General features: G+C 35.7%; 1 protein-coding gene and 1 pseudogene across 1 annotated transcript in view; both read right to left on the reverse strand.

Annotated features, from left to right (window-relative positions):
* Nav3 (neuron navigator 3) overlaps positions 1-24112 on the reverse strand; it is a 342152-nt gene that overhangs the window by 247182 nt on the left and 70858 nt on the right. The window lies entirely within an intron of this gene.
* Positions 16358-16851, reverse strand: LOC114086803 (translationally-controlled tumor protein-like; annotated as a pseudogene).

Consider the following 24112-nt stretch of genomic DNA (forward strand, 5'->3'; position numbering starts at 1 on the left):
GTGAGCCCTGCTGGTTCACATGATCCTTACCCACCAATCAGACTAGCCCTGCTGGTTCACATGATCCTTACCCACCAATCAGACTAGCCCTGCTGGCTCACATGATCCTTACCTACCAATCAGAGTAGCCCTGCTGGCTCACATGATTCTTACCCACCAATCAGAAAGCACCCTATGCCAACTGTCAAACAGTTCAACCATTAAACTGTCATAACTGTCAAACCACCCCGGCTCTATAAATATGCAGAGCTGTTCCTCAATAAACAGGCATTTTCTCCGACTACGAGCCTTGTTTGTTCTTTCAGGCCCAACTTTCCATCCTGTTGGCTTAGGAACCAACATCCTCCACAAGACTCCTGAAGTCCAAGAATTAAAATCAAAAACCAATGAATGGGATGATATCAACCTCAAAAGCTCTTCACAGAAAAGGAAACAATCAAGAATGTGAAGAGAGAACCTACAGAATGGGAGAAAATCTTTGCCACCTGCACATCAGATAGAGCATTAATCTCTAGGATTTAGAAAGACCTCAAAAAACTTAATACCATAAAACTAAACAATCAATAAATGGGCAAAGGAATTGAACAGACACTTCAGGAAGAAGAAATATGAATGGTCAACAAATATATGAACAAATGTTCAACATCTTCACCAGTTAGAGAAATGCAAATTATAGCTACACTGAGATACAATGATTTAACTTTAATAAGTGATAAATAATCAATGACATGGAGAGAAGTAATATAGAAAGCACAAGCTATTCGCTCAAGAATTTATTTGACTAGAAAGACACTAATTTGTAACCTGACTTGAAAATATATATAAGTCTAATCAGAAGATTTTTAAACACAAGCTGAGCTGGCTTTAACCCTGCATTATTTTATATATTTCTTTTACCGAAAATTCCAGCAATAGCATCACATTCCTGAGAGTACTTCTCCCTGTGACATTCAATATATTGCCTTTGCAAAGCCATACAGGGTCTTCTAACTGACAGCAGACAGAAATCATGTGGGGGAAAAAAGTTTCTCTTTTTAAATTTAATTTTACTATAAACTACAAAATTACAGTTATATATTTACAGGGTACTAAGCAATGTTATGATCTATAAATACAATGGGGCATAATTAAAGTTAATTTACACATCACCTCAAATACTCATCATTTTGTGGTAAGAAAACTTTGAAACATACTTAACTATTTTCCAATGTACTATACACTATTAATTGTATTAATAATGCTATACAATAAATGTTAAAAAAAAAAGATTTTTCTTCTTCTTTTGGTACTAAGGATTGAACCCAGTGGTGTCTACCACTAAAATACATTCCCGACCTTCATTTTTAATTTTGTTTTGATCTGTTTTTATTTTGAGATAGGGTATTTTTAAGTTGCTGAGGCTGGCCTCAAACTTGCAATCCTCCTGCCTTGGCCTCCAAAATTCCTGGGATTACAGGTGTGCATCATTATACTTATTTTTTCTTTCTAACTGAAGTTTTGTAGTCTTTGACCATAATCTCCCAAGTTTCTCTGTCTCCTGCCTCTGGTAATTACCACTCTATTCTCTATTTCTGTGAGTTTACTGTTTTGAATTCCATCTATACATGAGAACACACAATGTTTGTATTTCTTGGCCTGACTAATTTCACTTAACACAATGTTCTCCAATCCCATCCCCATTGTTGTAAATGACATAATTTCTTTCCTTTTTATGGATGAATAGTATTTTCTAATGTATATATACTCTGTGTGTTTTTTTAATCCATTCATCATCTAATGGGCATTTAGATTGATTTCATAACTGGGCCATTATTAATAGTGCTGCATAATGCTTATTTCAAATCTTTTGGGTAACTACCCAGAGGTGAAATCATAAAATAACTTTATTTTTAATTGTTTTGAGGAACCTCCACAATGTTTTCAATAATGGCTGTACTAATGTACATTTCTACCAACAGTGTACAAGTGTTCCCTTTTCTCTACGTCAGCACTAACACTTGTTATCTTCTACCTTTTTCACAACAGTCATCCTAATAGGTAGGAGTTAACCCAGAATTTCAATGACAATAATGGGACTTCTACATCTCAGAAAGCAGCAAAAGACCAAGCACACACAGGGAAACCATAAATGGCAACTTAAGGTAGAGTGACCAGTTACATAGGTATTTTTCCCACAGAGAGGAAAATAAATACTGGGAAGAGAATTCGAAAGAAACACAGGTCCCAAGAAAAGGCCTAACATACCTCTTCTCTGTGCTGCATTTCATAATAGCTTTTGGACATGAACAGAGAATCACAAAGCACATCTCCCACAACCGTCTAGGAAAGCATCCATTTTTGTGTCTAATCCTCTGAAATAAACTAAAATTGTTTGAGAGAAAGTAGAGATCCTACCGCATGTGAACTCAGAACAGGTAGGGTGAATGCACCTGACACAGGAAGTAGACATAGCTAGAAGATGTGGGGAGAGTTTCTGATAACTGAAGTCAATCCCACTGGTTGATCCTTATCTATCAGCTCAGGGAGAAAAGCTGCACAAGTGAAAGGGAAGAATCTAGAACTGAGTGAGCCATTTCCTCAAAGACTGAGCTTTAAACCAGAAGTGACTGAGTTATTTTGCATAAGGAAAAATAAGGTATGTTTGTTTTTTTTTCCTATTGTGCAAAAAATGTGGCTTGAGAGGTGAACAATCTTAAAAACTGTACTTTGGTGCACTGAGTTTTATGACTCCAAAATAAAAGAATTGTAGGCATTATCCAATAAAGAAGGTTGGAAAAGTCAGTGTAGGATTAAGACATGATACATGCTGTTCTTCACCAGTTTGATAAGTTGATCACAGGCTTCATTTCCAGTTGCTATTACAGGGCTGAGAGGACCAAGAGATTCAGAGAGTCCATTCCCGTGACTCTTGTAGACTGATACGGTTTGGGTGTGGCTTGTGGCCCAAGGGTTCAGCCTTGTTCCTTAGTATCATCATGTGGAAGTGGGGTCCTCTAAGAAGCAAGGCCTACTGGAGGCCTTCCAATCATGGGATGTATGGAGAGGTATTAACATGGTTCTCCCTGGACACCTGAGTTAGTTCTTGTGAGGGTTGATATAAAAGAACGAGCCTGGCCACTCCCTAGTCTCTCTGCCTTCCTCTTTGTCAAGGTAACTTTTTCCTCTTGCATGTATTCCCACGGTTCTGAAGCCATCTGCCATGAGGTGACACAGCTGGGGGGGCCCTCACCAGAGCGCCCCATGTAGTTTGGACTTACAGCCACCAAAGTGGAGCTAAATGTACTACTTTTTACAATAAGTACCAAATTCCAGGTATTTCACTATATAAGAACTAAAAATGGCTTCTAGAAATCTCTCAGTGAGTGTATTGTGTTATAAATATGAACCAATTTCATTAAAACTTTTGATAACATTGATATTGTCACAATATAAGTATTATATTCACCAAATAAATAGCTCAACATGGCTAGTTTATTTCTTAATTTTCATTCCAAAGTTAATGCTGATCTTTTTCATGAAGTTTTTTAAAAAAATTTTATGTTTGAGAGTTGCTTCAAAGTGAATGTTAATGCATCAATAATCATGGAAAATTCAGTAGCTGGAACATGAAGGTAGGTAAATTCTTGAATGAACATGAAATGATGTCTAATAATTTTCTTTTACATTTTTCCGTATTACCACCTTTGTTCTGACCCAGTTCGGTTAATTCTGTCTGCCTCATACCTCTTGATTCTTGTGCTCCATTACTGCTGTAATTGCCCTAGTTGAACTTCTCATTATCTCTCACTCAAATTGCTCTAACAGTCCTAGAAACGATCTCTGAGTTCAGGCAGGCTGAGCATTAAACTTTCCTATACACTACAGCTAGTGATTGCTTTAAAATGCAAATCTGATCATGTAATTCCTACTAAAAAAAATCACATAATAGTTCTCACTTCAGAAAAAAGATTCCTTATGAGACCAATTCATTCCATTTTAAGAGAGAACTGGTTTTTGAAAAATGTCAAAGAAAGAAAAAGACAACTATTAAAGATATATAACAACTGAAGATTGAGAAATGCTATAAAATAAATGAATGAATGAATAAATAAAGCATGCTTGAACAAGGAAAGCATTCTGCATGACATACAAGGATGATGGAACCTACAAAGGAGTAGAGGTATGGAATACAGCACAGTGAATTCAGAGAATAAGAATAGTTAGGGGATGGGGTTGTGGCTCAGTGGTAAAGTGCTTGCCTAGCATGTGTGAGGCCCTGGGTTCGATCCTAAGCACCACATAAAAATAAATAAATAAAAGTATTATGCCCAACTACAACTAAAAAATAAATAAATATTGAAAAAAGAATAGTTCTATTTTGCCAGAGGATGGAAAGATTAGAAAGAAGACAATAGGAATCAGATAAAGGTTAGGTAAAGAGGAATCACATGTAAAATTAAGAAGCCTGTATTAATACTTTAAGTGAAAGTTTATTTTTATGTAGGAGAGATAAAAATAACAACCTAGGTGCCTTACCACAGATGAATAGATAAAGAAAATGTGATACATATACACAATAGAATATTACTGAGCCATAAAAAAGAATGAATTATGGCATTTGCCAGTAAATGGATAGAAATGGAGAATATCATACTAAGTGAAATAAGCCTATCTCAAAAAACCAAAGACCGAATGTTGTCTCTGATATGCAGATACTAACTCACAATAGGGAGGGGAATAACAGAAGTTCATTGGATTAGAGAAAGGGGAACAAAGGGAAGGAAGGGGAATGGGAACAGAAAAGACAGTAGAATGAATCAGATATAACTTTCCTATCCTTATATGTGAATACATGACCAGTGTAACTTCCCATCATGTACAACCATAAGAATGGGATCCTAATTAGAGTAAGTTACACTCCATGTATGTATGTATGTATGTATGTGTGTGTGTGTGTGTGTATGTATATATATATATATATATATATATATATATATATATATATATATATATGTCAAAATACACTCTACTGTTATGTATGTCTAAGAAGAACAACAACAAATAACAGCCTTGCTAACTGGTGTTTCTAAATTCCAAGTCAGATGTAGTTATGAAGGATAGTTTAGAGCAAAGAAAGACTGAATACAGGGAGATGACTTGACAAGGCTTCCTTGTTCTAGATGGTGAAATAAATATGTTTCTGCCCTGTATTGTTTAGAAAATTGTCCTTAGGACACCAAAAATAAAAGCCAAAGCTCAAACTCTATCTTTCATGACCATAATATACAGACATTGAAAACTGATGAAAGAATCATGCACAACTGGGCACAGAGAAGCACAGGAAGATGATGCCCACAGGAGCTTGCAGAGAGAGAGAGAGAGAGAGAGAGAGAGAGAGCGAGCTGTCAAGGAATATGAACATGTTTACCTACAGAGCTCGGAACAGTTCAGGAAGTGTGCACATCAGATCAATAGGAAGACGGCATGAGTCGGATTCAAGATTTATGTATTACCTGCCTCCCCTCATCCCATCAAGATTCTAGGGGAAATCAAAAGTTGGGTTACCAGGCAGCAGCCAGAAGTGTGATAGCCTGGGAATTAAATTAGAAGGATTAAATAAAATTACATATACTAATGTTGACACTCTAGCAAGTGATTTACTCTTTAGGTACTTTCTCCTTGAGGAATACAGAATGCTACACCCCTCACTATCACTCTGATCAGAAGATTAGAAAATAGTTCTTTGACAACAATAATCATTTCCAAGATCAACAGATATTAGTCTTCTTGGCCACCCAGTAAATTGACCAACAGGACAATGAAGGGTCTATAAGGAATCCCAGAAGACTCTAAGAATTGTGTGCACCCCACCACACACCCACAATCACATACAAACAACTTCCAAATGGTTTCTTATTGTCTCATACTTGATGCACAGAGAGTTCCAGGTTACCAGACATTTGAGGAAATTCTCTGACATAAAATACAGATAGCAAAATGGACAGACTAAAAATATGTCAGAATAAAACAGAGAAAAAGGCAGGAGAAGAAGAGAACTTCATGGAAATTATAATTAACAACCTAAACTAGAAAGGAGATATTATATCCATCAAAAGAAAAATACATATGTACACCTCCACACACATATATAAAAATGCATACATATATACAGACATATTTGAAGATCTACAGAATAAGAAGTTTTGCACAGTAAAAATATAACAGCTAACTTTAAAATTAAAAGCGTGGAAGATTAAACAGAGAACATTTACAAAAAAGTAGACCAAAATGCTTTAGTTGGTTAATAAGAAAAAAATAGGTAGGCATATTAGGGAATGGATCCAGTAAGTCAAATATCAGAGAAATATGAATTTTTAAAATCTGAAGTATTGGAGAAAATTACCAATATGGTCAGTACCATCAAGAAGATAAAAATCAATAATGAAAATTGGAGGCAAAAAAAAACTATCCTAAAAGCTTCCAAGAGGTGGGGGCACAAAGAAGCAAATCAAAGTTACCTTCAAAGGAACAGAAATTGCAATGACATCAAAAAATCTCTACAGCTCCATTGGACTTTCAAGACATAGATAAACTCCTACAAAATTCTGGAAGAGAGTGACTTTCAATCTTAACTTTTATGCCTAAAGAAACTATCAAATAATAGGATAGTAAAATAAGGATATTTCTTACAAAAATATCACAGATGAAATATTTACTTCCCATAAACCGCTCACTCAGATGAAATACATACTTTCCATATACCCCTTATTAGGAAGCTATAAGATGTAAAAATATTGGACTCAAACAAACAATTGCTCAAATATAAGAGGAAGGCAAATATATTTCCAGGCCAATAACCAGCAGAAGGCTAGTCTACCTCTTATGTGGCAGACAGAGAACAGTTTCTTCATATTGAACAAAGAGAAATGATGGTAGGTTGTTTATAAGAAGGAAATACTCGAATTGATATATAATCTGACAGTTTAAATAATGAAGGAAATCTTACTGCTATGTATTTTATAGAGTTATTGGAAACTGAAAAAATACAGATATTCAAAATAAATTGTCCAAATAAAAATTGAGGCAATGATTATTTGTTCTAGGCAAAGAAACAACAAACGTTGCTCAAGAAAGGGACTGTAATCACAGGACAGTACTTGATCTGACAATAAGTAATATTTATATGACAATAATGACCACAATTAATATGGATTTAACTGAAAATTAAAATACACTGTGGGTGGAGCGGGGAGGTGGAGAGTAGAACAGATTGAACCACATACAACATCTTAAAAAGTTAATAGATGGCCTCTATTTTAATAAACTAGTACATTATAGCATATTACTTGGAAATGTGGACATAAATGTCATTGGAAACTCTTTAATGAGTAGAAATCAGTTTTTCTTTTATTGGAGAAGAGATGCAGGTAGGAGAGCAGACAACCGCTCACTTAGTTAGCTGGAAGACTTTTGACACTTTAATGGTTATTGCCTGGTAACAATTAAAATTATTCTTTTAAAATTAAACTATTGAGAATGTGGATAAGAAATGATGAAGCCTTAAACCAAAGATGTGGGGATACAGAAGAGGCATGATAAGGAAACAGAATTGGGGGCACTTAAGAGTAAGACACACTTGGTTTAAGATGGAGAAATCCAATGGTCTGGCTTGAGTTAAATAGATAACTGTGTCTGCCACTTAGCAGACACTCTAAAGAGCCTAGCTTAAAGCTCCTGGGGTTGTTAACATGTAGTCGATCCACACAACACACCCAGAGCTGGGCAATGTGGCAGCTTCCAGAGGCTAATACGAGAGAACTCTAAAAATGCCTTCATTTTTAGGTTTGAAAGAAATACATACATTTCCTTATTTTTTAAGGCTTGTTTTTGCTGTAAAGATTAAAATTCCACTGTCATCAATATATTATAAATCCGGAGCATGTCACATATATTACTAACAATACATTCATGTGAGAGGTCGCCAGTCTTAAAAAATAAATACATTGGCATACACAAAGATTACTTTCCATCATTACTACATTTAACTGTTTAAGTTCTTAGAAAATTATTTCCTTCCTGAGAAGAGAAACACACCTTGGCATACTATTCTTATTTTGAGCATAAAGCCAGATGAAACAAAGACCATCAACATCAACGTCCTGAACTCATGCACCCAACTCCACTCATCCCTGTGACACTTCTTGGTATGCAGACATCAAATACATCCTTTAATTCGAGGTTCAAATTTTACTGGAACCGACGTTATGTTGATATTTTTAGTGACGATTACATTTATATTTTCAAATTTGCAGCCACAGTTCATCAGCTTGGAATCTAGGACCATCTCTCTATTTTCATAATGGAGATAGGAAATTTTTAGATTAACAGAAATAGAAACGATTGTAAACTGATAGGAAAAGAAGAAATAGGTTTTACTGAGCTAACTATAGTATGTGCTGAATTTTTTTCATGTGATTTCTTTATAGAGAAAATAACTGAGGCCAGACACAAACGCTGTGATCCATAATCAAGTCAAGCCAGACAGCACATACTGAGAAGAGCCCTGCTTGACACTGTGGGCAGCACAGAAGAGGATCAGTTCCATAGTTTGTCCTTGGGGAAGGAGCAGGGGACAGGCTAGCCAATTTTGAGAGCTTCCTGGGTATTCTCTGCAATGGTGACTCTCTTGACTCTCCTCCATCCTGCTCACCCAGTGGCATTCATTTCCCTCTAGGATCTTGTGAAGACATTCCTTGGGAGTGTGTGTGCTGCTCTCTAATCCTCCGTGCTATTTCAAACATACTGAATACTCTGGCACCTTAGTCAGCATTTTCTCCTCTAACCTAAAGGATTACAATCATCCTGGGCAATTTCATGGTCAGTGTGGACAATCGATCAAACCATCTGGCAGAAATCGAACACATAATGAAGAGCCATCTACCCTTGTCTTACGTGCATGGGGTCTGATTAATGATCTTTCCTCCGACAAAGAACATGACATTTTGTAAATTTTTGAAAAAGGACTTGGATATTATAATTTGACCACATAATTGTGGTAGTAATTTATATTTTATTTCACTTAAATCCTATTGCATTTCCACTGCTACCGGCAGCATGACAAAAAAAAAGAGCTACTAACATTCTTTCTCCAAGATGTAGTGTCTACTAATAATAGTGGTTAGAGTAAAGCACTGTTTTAAAACATTTTATTTGGGCTAACTCACTGAATCCTCAAAGTTGCCTAAGAAGAAGGTATCACTATTCCATTTTAAAGATGATCTTGAAACAAAGAGCTGATGTATTTTCTCAAGTTTACAATATTAAGCGATGCATACAAGCCAAACTTTCTGGCTCAACATTTGCACTCTTAACCCATACAAAAGGAAATATTTCATTTATGAGCCTTCCTTACCTCCAATCTCCTACAATTACTCCCATTACATCTGACATCCATCTCAAAATATGAGGAAAAGTTTTCTTTATTTGAATGCTACAATATCTGGCCCTTACAGAGAGCCCTAGGAGAATCCATCCTGATGGCCTGCAAACGCCTAGTAATGCAGGTGACGAAGTGCACTAAAATCTGCATGCTGAACAGTGCCAAAGAATATTTTTACAAAAAAAAAAAAAAACAGTTTAGGAAACTTGCAGTTCTCACCACTCTTAGGAAAATAAAGTGACAAATACTTGAGGTTCTTTTATCCTTTTTTGTCTAAGTTGATACAAATATGCAAGTAAATAAGTAGAAGGTAAAATTAGTAAACTATCCTCCAATGACTGTATGGTATGCCAGAGAATATGTGTAAGAAAATGTTAACCAAACAAAAAGTTAGAAGAGAATAAATGTTTTTAAATCTTGAGAGTTCAAAATTTCCAGGCTTCTGACCTGAGTATTTCCACACAGGTTGCAACATTTAACAGTGAAAAACTGATAAAAACATTTAAGGTAGACCAGTGGTTCTCAAAATGTGGTCTCTGGACCAACGCTATCAGTCACCTATGTAGTTGTTATTGATATAGATTATCTAAAATCTGGCTCAGCCAGATAATACTGACTGAGATGAGGAGGGTGGGGCCAGCAAACTGAGTTTCAATAAGCCCTCAGGATGATTCTGATATGTGCTTGTATTTAAGAACCACTGGCATGGAGGAATGCTATTCACAAAATAAGAGATTAGATTTTAACACTTGAAACTGTCTTTGGACATAAAGTGAATGTATTTTCAATATAAGTGATAAGTACCAAAAGACTCCTGCTTATATAATATTTCCCTTGCCTCCTAAGCTTCTCTTGCTACCAAGAAAAGCACAGCAAGCCCATGACATACTGAGTGCAGATGCTTTTTGCACATCATCCATTCCTATGCTTTAAATCCTTTAAATTGTTAATAAAGGAAGAGCTCTATCTCAAAGTTGCCTCAAGATAGAGATTTTTATCTATCTATCTATCTATTTATCTATCTATCTATCCATCCATCCATCCATCCATCCCTCCATCTATCTATTTAGAGGTGATCAATGGTCAGTTTACATTCACTTAGGATAAAAATGTGGGAGTTGGAAACTAAGAGAGAACATACTACCTGCTGTGCTAAAAACCATAGCGAAATGTAAGCAGAAATAAAAACAGAGCACCCCACGGGTACTAATGCACCTACCTACCAGTTGTTAATAGGCAGCAGTGGTGAAACTTCTAGGAAAAAAAAAATTAAAAGATGCATTTTCTTGACTTTTTTCTTTCCTTCTTCTTACATGAGATCTAAGCAAAGCTAGATTATTTAGAAGATTTTGATCCCCTTTTGAAGACATCCTATTTCATTAATACTAGACATTTTAAATATTTAATAAATTATAAAAGATAATATATTTATATTCATGTATCACACATGGTGAGATTTGCCATCTAATTTGCTATTTGTTAAGGGCTCCCTGATGGATCTGATTTTTATTCCAATCCTACACAACACATTGACTTCTTGCAAGTGGTTTCTCTCTAGTGACAAGTTATACCTGCAAATCACCACGGGTAGGGGCTAGATCCACATAACTGCAAGACTGTCAGGCAACAGTGGCTGTTACTGTGTTGTCATACTGCAAAGGAAAACTGCTCAAATAATGAGATAACCACATGACCACAGGCAAGAATCAAGACTTTAAAAGTCATCACATTAACAGCCACTTTATAAACCTCCAAATTTCATCCTGAAATGCTTTCATGTTAAATGTGTCACACTGCTATACTGCTAATGATTCTATTTCAATCCCTTAAAAAATATTGGATATTTTGTTAAGTACAATGGAGAAAAAATACATCAAAAGACAGAATGCTCACTATATGATTTCATACTGTGTTTATATACAAATACAAAGTAATAAATGGAAATCAAAGATTCTCAAGCAGCCAATATTTCACATACAAGCCTCTAGACCAAATTTTAGAGTCTGTTTCCTTATAAACCTATTCCTGTGATAAAAGATATTCCTCAAGAAATACGTGCAGCTGTCTAAAACATTCTTGGAAGATATAAGAAGCAAATATTCTCACAAGGCAGCGAAGGTGATCTAATTTGATGTGTTTTCTCCCCAGTCCCTTACCCTCCCCTATTCCCACAAACCCCTAAAAAAGTAAAATTTAATTTTTGGAGAGTTTCAGAAATGGAAAGTATGGAGCCCGGAGTCAGAAATGCTGGGCTCCTTTCCCAGTCCCACCACTTACTACTTGGTCTTGATTTTCCTTCTCTTTAATGCAGGGATCATATCCTTATCTACCCTATCTCACAGGATTACTATAATAGAAAACATCTGCAATAACAGAATGTATTATAGAATATAAGACATCATTATAATAATGAATGGAATATGGTACTTATGAAGTAGATTTTAAAACATATTCTCCTAAAATAATGTAATTCCAATTAAAAATTGTTTCAAACTACCACATGTTGATATTGGATTTATTTTTATTTTTTAATTGCATGATTGAGACACAGAAAATAATTAATTTCTGTAGACTGTCCTTATCTTGATTTTCTTCTCTGTCCATATCTGATGTATTACCTAATATATTCCAAGGAGGATTAAACCTCAGCTACATATTTAGAAAATGGAAGATCATATAATTCCAATTTTATGGGGAGTTGACACCAAATAGGGACACACTTCCAGTTGCCAGAGGAGTAAAGTCCTCCTACCCCACCACTTGTCAGAGACTTATTAAGGTTTAGCTGTTGCTCAGCAAAATTTGTGTTCTGCCTTCCACAGCAGAGCAGTTTCTCACACAGAAGCTTCATTGCAAGCTCTTCTCTCTTGCATTGAGGTTGGGGAAATATGGACTAGTTCCTACCAATGGTCTATAAACTGAAGTGAGTTGAACTTTCAAGCATGACCCATAAAAAAATAACCCATACTCTTAATCAATCCTTTTGACCATAGGCCAACCAGAAGGACATATCTAGGTGGAACAAAGAAACCACCAATGAACATGTGTGCTTCCATTGGCCTGAGCTCTTGAGTGACTGTACAAAACCAAGCATCTGAGCTCCACAACCAGGAAACGCCTTGGACTGTGAGAGTGAGAAACCAACATCTACCGTGCAGAACCACCGAAATCCAGGAGTTTGCTACAGCAACTGGTGTTAATTTAAATTACAGAGACATTCTTCTTGTAGCCAAAGGCCCTTCACAGAACTCCCCTAGGCACCAGAATTTAATTATGACTCCAACAGAGGGATGAAATCAATTTCTAATATTCCTGTTGCATTTATACAAATCATTGACCTGCGTCCACAATTCTTGCTGAGGAAACTTGGTCCCTTTTCATTAATGCATTTAATAACATCTTTGAACACTAACTATGGGCTCTTCATCAATAGAAAGTTCCTTCTCTTGAAGCTCTGATCTTGGACCCTGTGAAATGTCCTTTGATTGGTTACTACTAGTTGTGGGCTAAGTGAGTAGAGGAAGGTCAAACTGCCCGGGCCAGGATACTTGGAATTTGATATGAGCTTTTTGGCCCTTAGAAATAACGATAAAATAGGATATCAGATTTTTGATACTTAATTCTAACTTTGCTTTACAATTTCAAATGGGTCATCTCATTTGTTCCTCACAACTTGTTTGAGGTGAATAAAGAGGTGTTACAAACATAGTCCTAAAATTATGGGGCAATATAGTTTTACATAGATTGTTCTGAAAATTAAACATGATTTATGGTACTAATTCTATGCCAATGATTGTTAAAAATTTCAGTAAATGCTTTTTAAAAATATGGGAGATGATTGGTTTCTGAATCTATCATTCCCTCTCTTCTATTTTAGTTCTGATGTGTGTATATAATTATACTCAATGACTTAAATTTATATTCAACACACACCCCTGCAGCATTCCTTTATTCTTCTTTATGTATAATTGTTTGCCAAGAAAATGTAATTTATATTAATCATAGTATTTAAAAATCAGAATGAAAATAAATATTTAGTATAGGCAAATTTTTATTATCAAAGTATGCTTTACTTACACTATAAAACTTAAGTAGCCATGAAAATTTTTTTTAAAAATTACTTTCATGTAGCAAAGTGAAAAATATGATGCAAAAAAAGATCAAACAATCTTAAGGTGTACGTAAAAAAATCCTTAAAGTAAATTCAAGGCGGAATAATATTTATAATGAGAATGAATCAATTATAGAACTTTCTCTAATTAAAAAATTTTATAATATTATATTACAAATATAAGGAGACTAGAATCCTCCAAGTAGGTAACATGAACACTCCTCTGTTATTATTCCCATAGATAGAACCACAGTTATCTTGAGGAGTTTCGGCTGAGGGGCACTGGCCATGGGGACTAGAGTAAAAGACAATACTGGACAAAGGTAGAGGCCAAAGCTGGCAGAGTGCTCCAAAAGCCCAAAGCACTGTGGAGTGGCCTACTCATGTGCTGAAAACAGACCAACGCCTCTGTAGGATGGCAGGAGGTTGTGGGCACATGGGAACTGCAGATATCTGGGTAAACACTGATGAGGGAGTTCCCCAAAATTAGAGTAGTGGAGTCCTGTGATTAAAAGATCATGGGATCTGATAAGAAACAGGACATTTACAGGAGCAGGAGTGAACAGAAAAGCAATTAGTATATCCAAGGGAAGCATTGGCCTCAAAAGGGTAGATATTTTTTTTCTTCTTTTTTAATTTAAAACCAGAATAGCTACTCTGGCATCTTCTGGAAGAACAGGTAATTGGAACTGAGGGCTGAATTAAGGAGAGCTTTCTGGCTGAGAGATGCAGTAGCTTCCATTGAGCAAATGACCAGAAACTCTTACACTTCAGATTTACTTTCACAGAAAGACTCCAAGGTGGAGTTTTAATCTAACTGCCGTTGTTCCCAGGTAACAGTGGTCCCTTCACCTTCTGAATATAGCCCTCATTGCTCTAAGGCTTATTTAAAAAAAAAAAAAAAATGGGTGTTTTCCTCTCTTCTCCCCCCCCCCCCAACAACTAGATTAGGGTGATAGTGTTATCTTTTCTTCCCCTGATTAATAGCCCTTGAACACACCCACTACAGGAAGGAGATGCCTGCTGAAGATCTGGGAAGTGAATATCTCCCAAATTAACAAGTGAATCTAACTCAGCATCAGGATGTTCTGGGACCCCCTACTAGAGCATACCTGGAATGTAACCCTTGAAGAGTTCCTTTAAACCCCCCCTGTCCCTCCAGATCCAGAGTCACAATTTTTGGGACAGGAATCCCCTATGTTTCTCCTTTGCTAGCAAAGCAATAAATCTTCTTTTTCCTGTTTCTCAAAACCATGTCCTCATTATCAAATTGGCAATGATTGGTATTGGGGACAGGGACTGAGCTTTTGGTTATACCCACACTATAGTAGTTACTCATCATGTGCTGATTACTTCACAGGTATTATTTTATTTCTCCTCCAAAGGACACTATGACATGGACATAGTTCTAAGGAACAAGAGAGGATCAGACCCATTTACTAACATGCCCAAAGTCAGCATAACAAGCTGGAATTCAGAACTGCCTCTCTTTTTCTAATACCCATATCTTCTCTGTTGGTATAAACAATAAAAGGGGTAGTACTAAATTTTTGCAAAGTGTTAGTTAGTTATTCTATCCCATAGAACAACTGTTTTTCTTAACAATATATAACTTTAAACCTGTGTTTCCTAGTAGATTTTTCGTCTTTTCACATTAGATGGCTCATGTTAACCCCAAATAAAGGAATTCATCTACAAGAAAAACTTATAAGACGATTTTTCCCAAGTCAGTTCCAAGCTGCAGTTCTTAACAATAATATTGTTTTCTTGCTTCAGTATGCTTGGGTTAATAAGAGTTACAATTTGTTGGTTATGCTGGGGTACCAGTGTCTATGACTGGGAATGTATGGTTAATTCTGAGTTTCAGGATTATTAATTGTATTGTTGCTACATGGTTAATCAACATTCTCAATACTTCTATTGAACATAAAAGCAGAATTTTGATCTGTATTCCTCTGGTCCCACCAGCAATACTGCCGTTGGTACTGACTTAGCTAAAGAACATGCTTGTCTCAAAAATAGCAAATCAAAATTTGAATAAGCATTAACATTTACAGAATTTTAAATCTTGAATATATACTATATATCCCCTCCATCACTAGATTTATGACCAAAAAAATCCCCATATATTCTCAAAATAGCCTAAATTTAAGATGATGCCTTTTTTAAAAAGTCTGCTAAATATTTCATATACCTCCAAGCTTAAATTTCAACTTACTAAATAGCAGATGAATCTTGGAAATGTGTCCTTTCCATGTTCTTTTGATGAAAAAGTTAGAAAGCCAATTTTTCAACATAGTCCCAAGATTCTCTTTAGCTATTCTACTGCCTTTGGTGACAAGAAAATGGACTTAGATAACCAAAATGTATCTGTATGGTGACTTTGAAGGTGAGCTACCCATCTACATTGTCAAAACAAAACAGTCGTCAATCATGTCAGGTTATTTTCTGATAGTTGCCTTCCCAAGACAAGAGGTTTTTCAAGTTAATACACATTTTTTTATTGCTTCCCTTTTGTGATAAACATTGCAAGTTAACATTTGGACTTACTCTTGAGAATCCAGTGGAATGAGAGGGCAAATAATTGGCTATATGAGCTCTTTGTTTGAGTTTAAATGCATTTTATTTTTAGAAGACCTAAATGGCATTTTATTTTCTTAAAAACAGTGTCTACACTCCCCAAATAAATCACTGTCAAAACAAATGAAGAGCTCAAGATGACATGAGTCCCATTTGTCTTAAGTGCTGGTGGTGTGTGGCTAATGAACAGCAGTGATGATGCAGATGATAGATCCACAAGCACTGCTATGCCAGATTTGTTAGATTTATTAACATCTTTCCATTTCTAAACCATCCTTCAAGAAAAATCACACATGAGGACACACCATCCTCACAATAGTCTGAGAACAATCCTGCCATCAGGATTGATGTTTACCCCCATCAAGAACTGGTAATTTTAGAAATTAGTGAGAATGGGCTTGATTTTTCTTGCAGGTCTCTCTGGTCCCTGTTTTTCAAGTCTGTCTCTGATTGATTTCATGCAACCTTGACCTATGTCTTGGAGGCATCCTTGTTGAGGCTGGTTTTCTGCAAGTAATCCTTCATTATAATATCGACACCAGTGTTGACCGTACTTTTGGTATTTTCTCTCTCAGAACCCTCACCAGAGGCACTTCCACCAATGAGCATGTCATCAGTGGTACCCTCTGTCCTATACCATCTTGCCTTCCACCTCTAGGCAGAGCCTATCTATGATCTTCATGAACTTATAAATGTCATAGACTATCCCCCTGTGGTAGATGAGGTCCCTGTGGATTATCATGATTGTGGCTGGAAGAAGAGGACCAGGGCACTAATTCACAGAAGCCCAGAGTGGATGGAAGAAACCTAGAGCTCTTAAAATTTGTACTTTAAATTTATGTGATGAATACTGTGTATAATAGTGCTAAGTTCTAAATCTGTCTCATTTATATTATCATTTCCAGGACCAAAATGTAAGTGATTATTCAGTTCTCTGCGGAAATCATGGGTTATTCACTTCAAATTCTAATCACATAGCCCCCACAATGACAAAAGGCCACCAGACAATCAAAGCTTAATTGGGTTTTCAATAAAGTTGAATAAACAGTGGCTCTTTGAGAGTCAGAATTCTGTTGATCTGATCCAATATAAGCAAAGGGAGTATAATTGACACAGAGAACAGTGTACACGCATACTGTCTCAATGAAAACATGACTATTCTCATAAGAAAACAGATGTTTGCTAAGTTAATCTGATTTATTTTGCCTTTTCTGAAAGATATAAAGATGTCCTTGAGTGGTTGCTAGGTAACATATTTGAGTTTAAGAAAAAAGCTAAGACTTACAGACTTGGGAGTATTAATTCATATATATATTACTTTTTGGTAAAATAGGAAATTAGAAAGTAGGTAAATACATAAGACAAAGGCTTAATTTGACATATTTTTCTTACTCTTTCCATGCCCACCAATGCAGAGTTGCAATAGTACCCTGTGAGCATTTTCAGAAGTGAAGCAGGATACCCAACCGGTATACCTAGAGAGTCAGACTACTACTATATGTGAGACTTCTGATAAGGAAGTTGTAAATAAATCACATATGTATACTTCATTTGGTATAACCAATACTTGAAATCATGCGGAAAACCTTGTCAAGAGTTGGCAAAGCAAAGAAAACCTTGACCATAGCTTGGCCTTCACTTTACAGTAAGCCACAATTGAGTCTGCTCTCCTATGCATCCATTTCTCCACCCACAGACACCAAACTTTTGTTCTCATTCTGTGATATTACTACTCATTACAAACATATTCTGTTGTCTTTGAAATACTTTTTTCCTATCTGGTTCCTTAAAAGAAGCTTTCTTTTTTATTCTTTTTCTTTCTGTGAATGAAACACTGGAGTAGCTGTATATATATAGTCTCTGTGGTAGAGTGTAATCATGGTCACAATGCCTACTCTTTCTGTAATGATATGGAATCTATTTCTCCAACCTTGGTTTGGGGTTGGCCATTTGACTAGTTTTGTCCATTGCAATCTTTGCAAACATAAATGCAAACAGAGTCTGGGAAGATTTTTGTACAATGGGTCTTGCCTACTTGCTGCTCTTGGAACTCTAAGATGCCATGTAAAAAAGCTTGCCAATCCTACCGCATGATGAAAATTCATTTGGAGAGAAGCTCCAGTCACCCCACAGTACCAGATGAGGTCATCATAAACCAGCTTGCTGAGGGCCATATATAATCCGCAGAAGCAGTCATTTCACTGACCAGAAGCTGATTACAAGCATAAGTGAGTCCATGGAGCACAAGTGAGTTTTAGCGATAAACCCAGTCCAAATGGTCAATCCAAAAATTTGTGCACTAAATGGTCATTGCCTTAAGACACGGAGTTTTTGGTTAGTTTTAAGCAAAAACTACTTGATACATTTTCCAGTAAATAAAACAGGTGTGGACATGCTAAAATAATCCAAATTTAACAGCTCTGGACTGACTGGCATAAAAGGTCTTTGTAATATTGGTTGTGATGATACTCAGCCAAATAGTTTTTCTTTATGGATCACTGGTTTACACAATGCATTTGCAATATGCAAGGTGGTATTTTTCTAAATGAAAATAGCTGTAAGCAAAGGAAGAGTTGGTAAGTGGTATTTAATGTGTTTTATTTAGGAAGAGCTCTAAAAATGTCAGCCAGTGAAATCCCAAGGGTCTAGAAGGAAGAGAGTAACATCATAATAATTCCATATAGAAAGGCAAGTTTATTGCTTGGTTATGATTTATTCAATTTAGATTTCATATCATTTGTTGACCCTTCTGATAGAAAACAATGCTGCCAACTTGGGTACTGGTGAATTCGTTTTTCTAGATTCCATTTTATTCTTTTCAGATTTAAGAACAGAAACAATCAGTTATGAGGATCCACATGGTCACAGCCTTTGGATAGGAAAAGTTAGTGTGGAAGTCAGGGTCCTCAGGGAAAAGAGGCCCTTCTTGGTATTATAAACATAAGACATTTAATTTGATATTAATAACTGAAATGATGGAAAGGCAATAAATAAAATAGGGATGTTTAAGTAACCCAGGTTTTAGCAAGAACAGGAAACTACCATCACCTTTCCAGCAAGAGGGAAAAGGGCTTTAGAGATGGGAAGCTATAAGGCCACTGAGGAGGGGCCACACTTCCTGTATGAAATGCCAATTCACTCCCCCATGGGGGAGGGAGGGAGGGAAGAAGGAGGGGAGAGAAGAGAGGGAAGGCACCAAGAAACACCCTGGACTTTGGCCCTGCCCCTTCAACTTCCCACAGCATCCTTCACAGCTGCACAGGCAAACAAGTTAAAATATAGCTTCCTGAAGGGCAGGTTATGGACTGGAGTGTGAGCAGGCAATACCTGGGTACCACAAGAAAGACACTGGAAGAAAATAGAGCTGTTTTAACATGCGAAGCATTAATTATGTTAAACTGTATAATCCCAAGGAGGTAAGTAAACTCAGTAACACACTTAAAATAACTGAACAAGACTAATGACAAAAAAGATGCCTCTTCATCCTTTTATTGCTCATTCAAATTGTTTTTTGATATCATGATAAAAGTTATCAATTAGTATTTTCAATTTAAAGTTAATATTTGAAGTAATGAAGATGATAAGATGTAGAAACATTACTTAGGTTGTAATCCCTGCCTTGGCAGTTAATAACTTTGTAATTGTGGGCAAGTTAATAATGTAAGTCACAGTTTTCTCATACACAGAACTGAGTAAGAACAGTATTTGTGTAATTTATTTATACTGAAGGTTAAAGTGATAATTCAGGTCAAGTTCTTCCCACACAGCATCTGGCATGGAACACAACAACAGTAGATATTAAAGCACTGGGTATTATGTATTGCAAGTTATAGGAATAATATACTCTGTTAAATGTGGCTTTTGTTTTCCATTGTAATTTTCAGATAATAATTAATATTCTATTTATAAGTCTATTTAGACTTAACAGTAAATATCAGCTTGATTTGTGCTATTGTCAGAGAATAGCCTGGATATTATTTTTTTTTTCTCCTGGCATTGAATTCGATCGTCTGTATCCTTGGTGTTTTTCTAAAATATTACTCATTGAAACTCTTATCACTCTGGGAATATTACATTTCTAGAAATCACTGTAATACTAAAGCAATGGTGGTTTGGATATTGAGATGAAATTAACATTTATGTCATGATTTTCAGTAATGTATTCTGTCAATCCTAATGTCTATCATAATCAGCATCTATTGTGATCCAACTCAAAAGTTTGGTAGAAAGATATACTTTTAGCCAAATGTCTTTGCAAATGCCTTGTCTTTGGATGTTTTAGGCGGAATGTCATTAATAGATTAAAATATCTTTTAATGCAACAGAAAAAAGTATTAGATAAATTTTGTACTTTAGAATTGTTGAAAATCAGTGGAAAACCTACTGTTCCCCCACCTCAACTAATGCCTAAGAGCTTTTACTCTGTTCCTAATGCCATTTCTCTATCATGTTTCTCTTAGTATATTTAATCATTTCTTTCTCTGTTTTTGTATTTTTCTGTTGAATAAGCTGGACTATAGAAGGTACAATCGGAAATGGTCTTTTGTTTTTTTCTTCAAAACAATATCAGGAGTTGTGGTTTTCTTTTCTCAGAATAAAATATTAAGCTAGTTGTATATATTGTCCAATGTCATTTATTCTTTCAAGTAATATCCGATTATTTGAACGCCTTTTGAGTAATATACAGTCTCTTTTATTTTGGTATTTTAAAAATCAAGTGCAATCTAAATCTCCTTTAACATCAGTCCAACTTCAGGGCATTATAATCTCTTTTCCCTTGCTCATATGTATGCTCCTCTACAAACATACAAATAGCTCACTCTTCTCATTTTAATCATGTTTTTGCTCAAACATCACCATGTCAGAACAGGGTTCCTTAAATTTCTTGATAAAAATGGTTTGTCCCCACTGCAATCCCATCACTGGCTCATTCCATACATTGCTTTATTTTGTTCAAGAGTTTATCATCACTTGATACACCATAGCTTTCTCTTCCAGTTGCCCCCAACACCCCAACTGTTAGAATGTCAGTTTCATGTCATTCAGTGCTCTGTCTTGTTCACTCCTGTATCACCAGTGGCTTGGACAGGGTCAAGCTCATCAGAAATGCTCTGTAAATATTGATGGGATAAAATGAATGACTGAGGAATGCGTGAGTCCACAGTGTACACATAGCAAACATATCACCAATTTTTAAAACTTCCTTTTCTTTATAGCTCTACAGGAAAAGATAATGCAGTGAATTTATTCCTCAGAGATAGAGTAACTATCTTCAAGGATCACAGGAAAGGTACCCTCCTCATCCCAACAAGATTTTGGAGATATAGAATGGTAAAATTGCAAACAAACAAAAAAAAAATGCAAAGAATATGCTATCTGTGTGGACTCCATGTTGTGGCTGGTATGTCTTTCTTTCTTTTAACATGAAAAAATCCAGTGGGAAATCCCTGGCTTGTGTGTCTGTTTTTGTCAAACATTCAAAAGTAACTGATAATCTCTACATCTGTTATTTATTTGACAGATCTCCAGAGGGCCATATAAGTGGAAATTTCAGAGAAATCCTAAATATACTCCTTAGCTCTGTGCAATGACAGAAAGAGCTTTTAACTATTATAAAAGTGTTGGGTTTAAATTAATCACTCACACAATAGCTACTGATGCATTCTGAATAAAGCATGTGAAATTCATGATTTGTTCACTATTTTATTTAGAAATAAAAACTAATTACACATATTACATATTGAAATTAGCCCCCCTTGACTCTGGGAAGGAGTAAAAGCCAAAGAAAATTTGCAGCTGGTCAGGAAGTAATCCAGGGAGGAGACATTTTAGCAGAGAAGGAAGAGAAGAGGATTAAAAGGCATGAAGGAAGACATTCAGGGTTTTGTTAGGGTGTTTTCGAGGATTTGACAATTGGAATCCAAAGGAAGCAGCATATCTTCCAAACACACATATATATAAACAAACAAAAGAATCATCAGAAATTAAATGGAGCTACTCTGACTTAGATTTTTTACAAGCCACTTAAATGATTTATTTTGCAAAGATTATCCATGTTGAAACAGATATTTGATATAAAATAGAAAACACCAGATCACTGAACCATACAAAGGACTCACGCATTTCTTTAAAAAAAAATTTTTTTTTTTGGTTGTAGATGGACACAATTCTTTTATTTTATTTATTTATGTGGTGCTGAGGATTGAACCCAGTACCCCACACATGCGGGGCAAGCACTCTGCCACTGAGCCACAACCCCAGCCCCATATGCATTTTTTAAACTGACAAAAGTTTTAATTATTATAATAAGCTTAAAATGCTTTTTTTTTTCCTGAATGAAAACAGGTATCTGAACATTGGTTTTTGCAGGATATTTAAGAAATTCAATATTTGCTTTATTCCATAACAGATTAGATAAAACCCCATGGATCTTTTACTCTATATCCACATACGGAATAAAAACCAAGAAGTATAGTTATCCCACAGGGTACTAGTTAACCCTTTGAGAGAATTCAATTCATGCCTGTGATCATAATTTATTTTAATGGAATCCCCAAAACAAAGAAATTGCCCTTCAAATGTGATTTTTAAATAAAAGCAAAATCATTTATCTTGCAATTTCATCATGTAGAAACATCTGCAGCAAAACACTAGAGAGCACCCCTGACTAAAATATCAAAGTGACTGCTGCACTCAGAGGCCGGATGAAGTACAAGCAGCATATATCATCTGTGCGCCGCTAAAAATCATCTTACACATTCTCAAACAATTGACTGATCGACAGCTTGATGACTGACTGAATGAATGAAGATCCTGACAGCGAATCAAAGCCATGATCTATTTACATGCCAGTAAGACCAATAGTATTAGTCTGTTGAAGAATGCTAAATGATTCTCTTTTAAGGCAGTTTTAAAAGTTGGCATAGATACAAAATGTAAAATTTATGGGAAGCATTAACCAGCTAAACATCTGCTGAAATTCTGATTCAATTAAAAGCAGAACATCCCATAAAACCTCAACTTGGCTTCCTTAAAATGTCATGGCTCAGATGGAGGGGGTGGGGCCTTCTGCTCTGGATATGATTAAGATCCACAAAGAATTAAAAACTAAAAAAGGAAAAAAAAAAGTCAATGTTCAGTGAACCTATATTACAGCCCAGGTAAGTGTTCTTCAAAAATAAATAAATAATTAGATAAATAAATAAATGACAATTAAAAAGCTGCATGAGAAATCTAAGATCCACACCAAACTGAAAAAGGATTTGTACAATAGAAAGAAAGAGAAAGGGACAAATGACTAAGGAAATACACTTTTCAAATCCTATGGAAAAAGCTCTGAGCCTGGCACATGCTAAGAATTGTGTGAACATTTTAATGAATAATATTGTAAGGAGAGAAATTAGGTAAGTGAAAGAGAAGAAAAACACTCAACTCATGTTTTATTTCTAGCCTTCAACCACCGATAGCACAGTAGAGTTACCATCATTTACATATATACTCCCAGAATTCAGGAACTAATCTTCCAATGAAGTACAATTTGTGTAAGTCAAATTAGCCTCATACCTATAAAAAAATCAAACTATGTTAATGCAGTATATATGAAATTCTGAGAATAATGCCTGGTATATGGTTAAATATTTGATAAATATTAACCATGATCATCAATGAAATCTTCATTCTTTTTTTTTAACCTTAAGTTTATTTATTTATTTTTATATGGTGCTGAGGATCCAACCCAGGGCCTTGCATGTGCTAGGCGAGTGCTCTACCATTGAGCCACAGCCTTAGCCCCTGTTGCAAGAATTCTTTAGAATCCTCTACCATACCCTGATCATGACTGAATGAATGAATGAAGCTCGTGACAGCGAATCAAAGCCATGCTATATTGATTTCACCAGTATTAGCATAAGGACGTGCCTTTGGTTTGTCCTTTCAATCTAGCTAAATGGTTCTCCTATAAGTATAATACCTGCAGCGTACAAGAGATAGGAAGTAAAATAAAA

Source organism: Marmota flaviventris, chromosome 3, assembly GCF_047511675.1.
Source record: "Marmota flaviventris isolate mMarFla1 chromosome 3, mMarFla1.hap1, whole genome shotgun sequence".
In the NCBI taxonomy this organism is placed as follows: domain Eukaryota; kingdom Metazoa; phylum Chordata; class Mammalia; order Rodentia; family Sciuridae; genus Marmota; species Marmota flaviventris.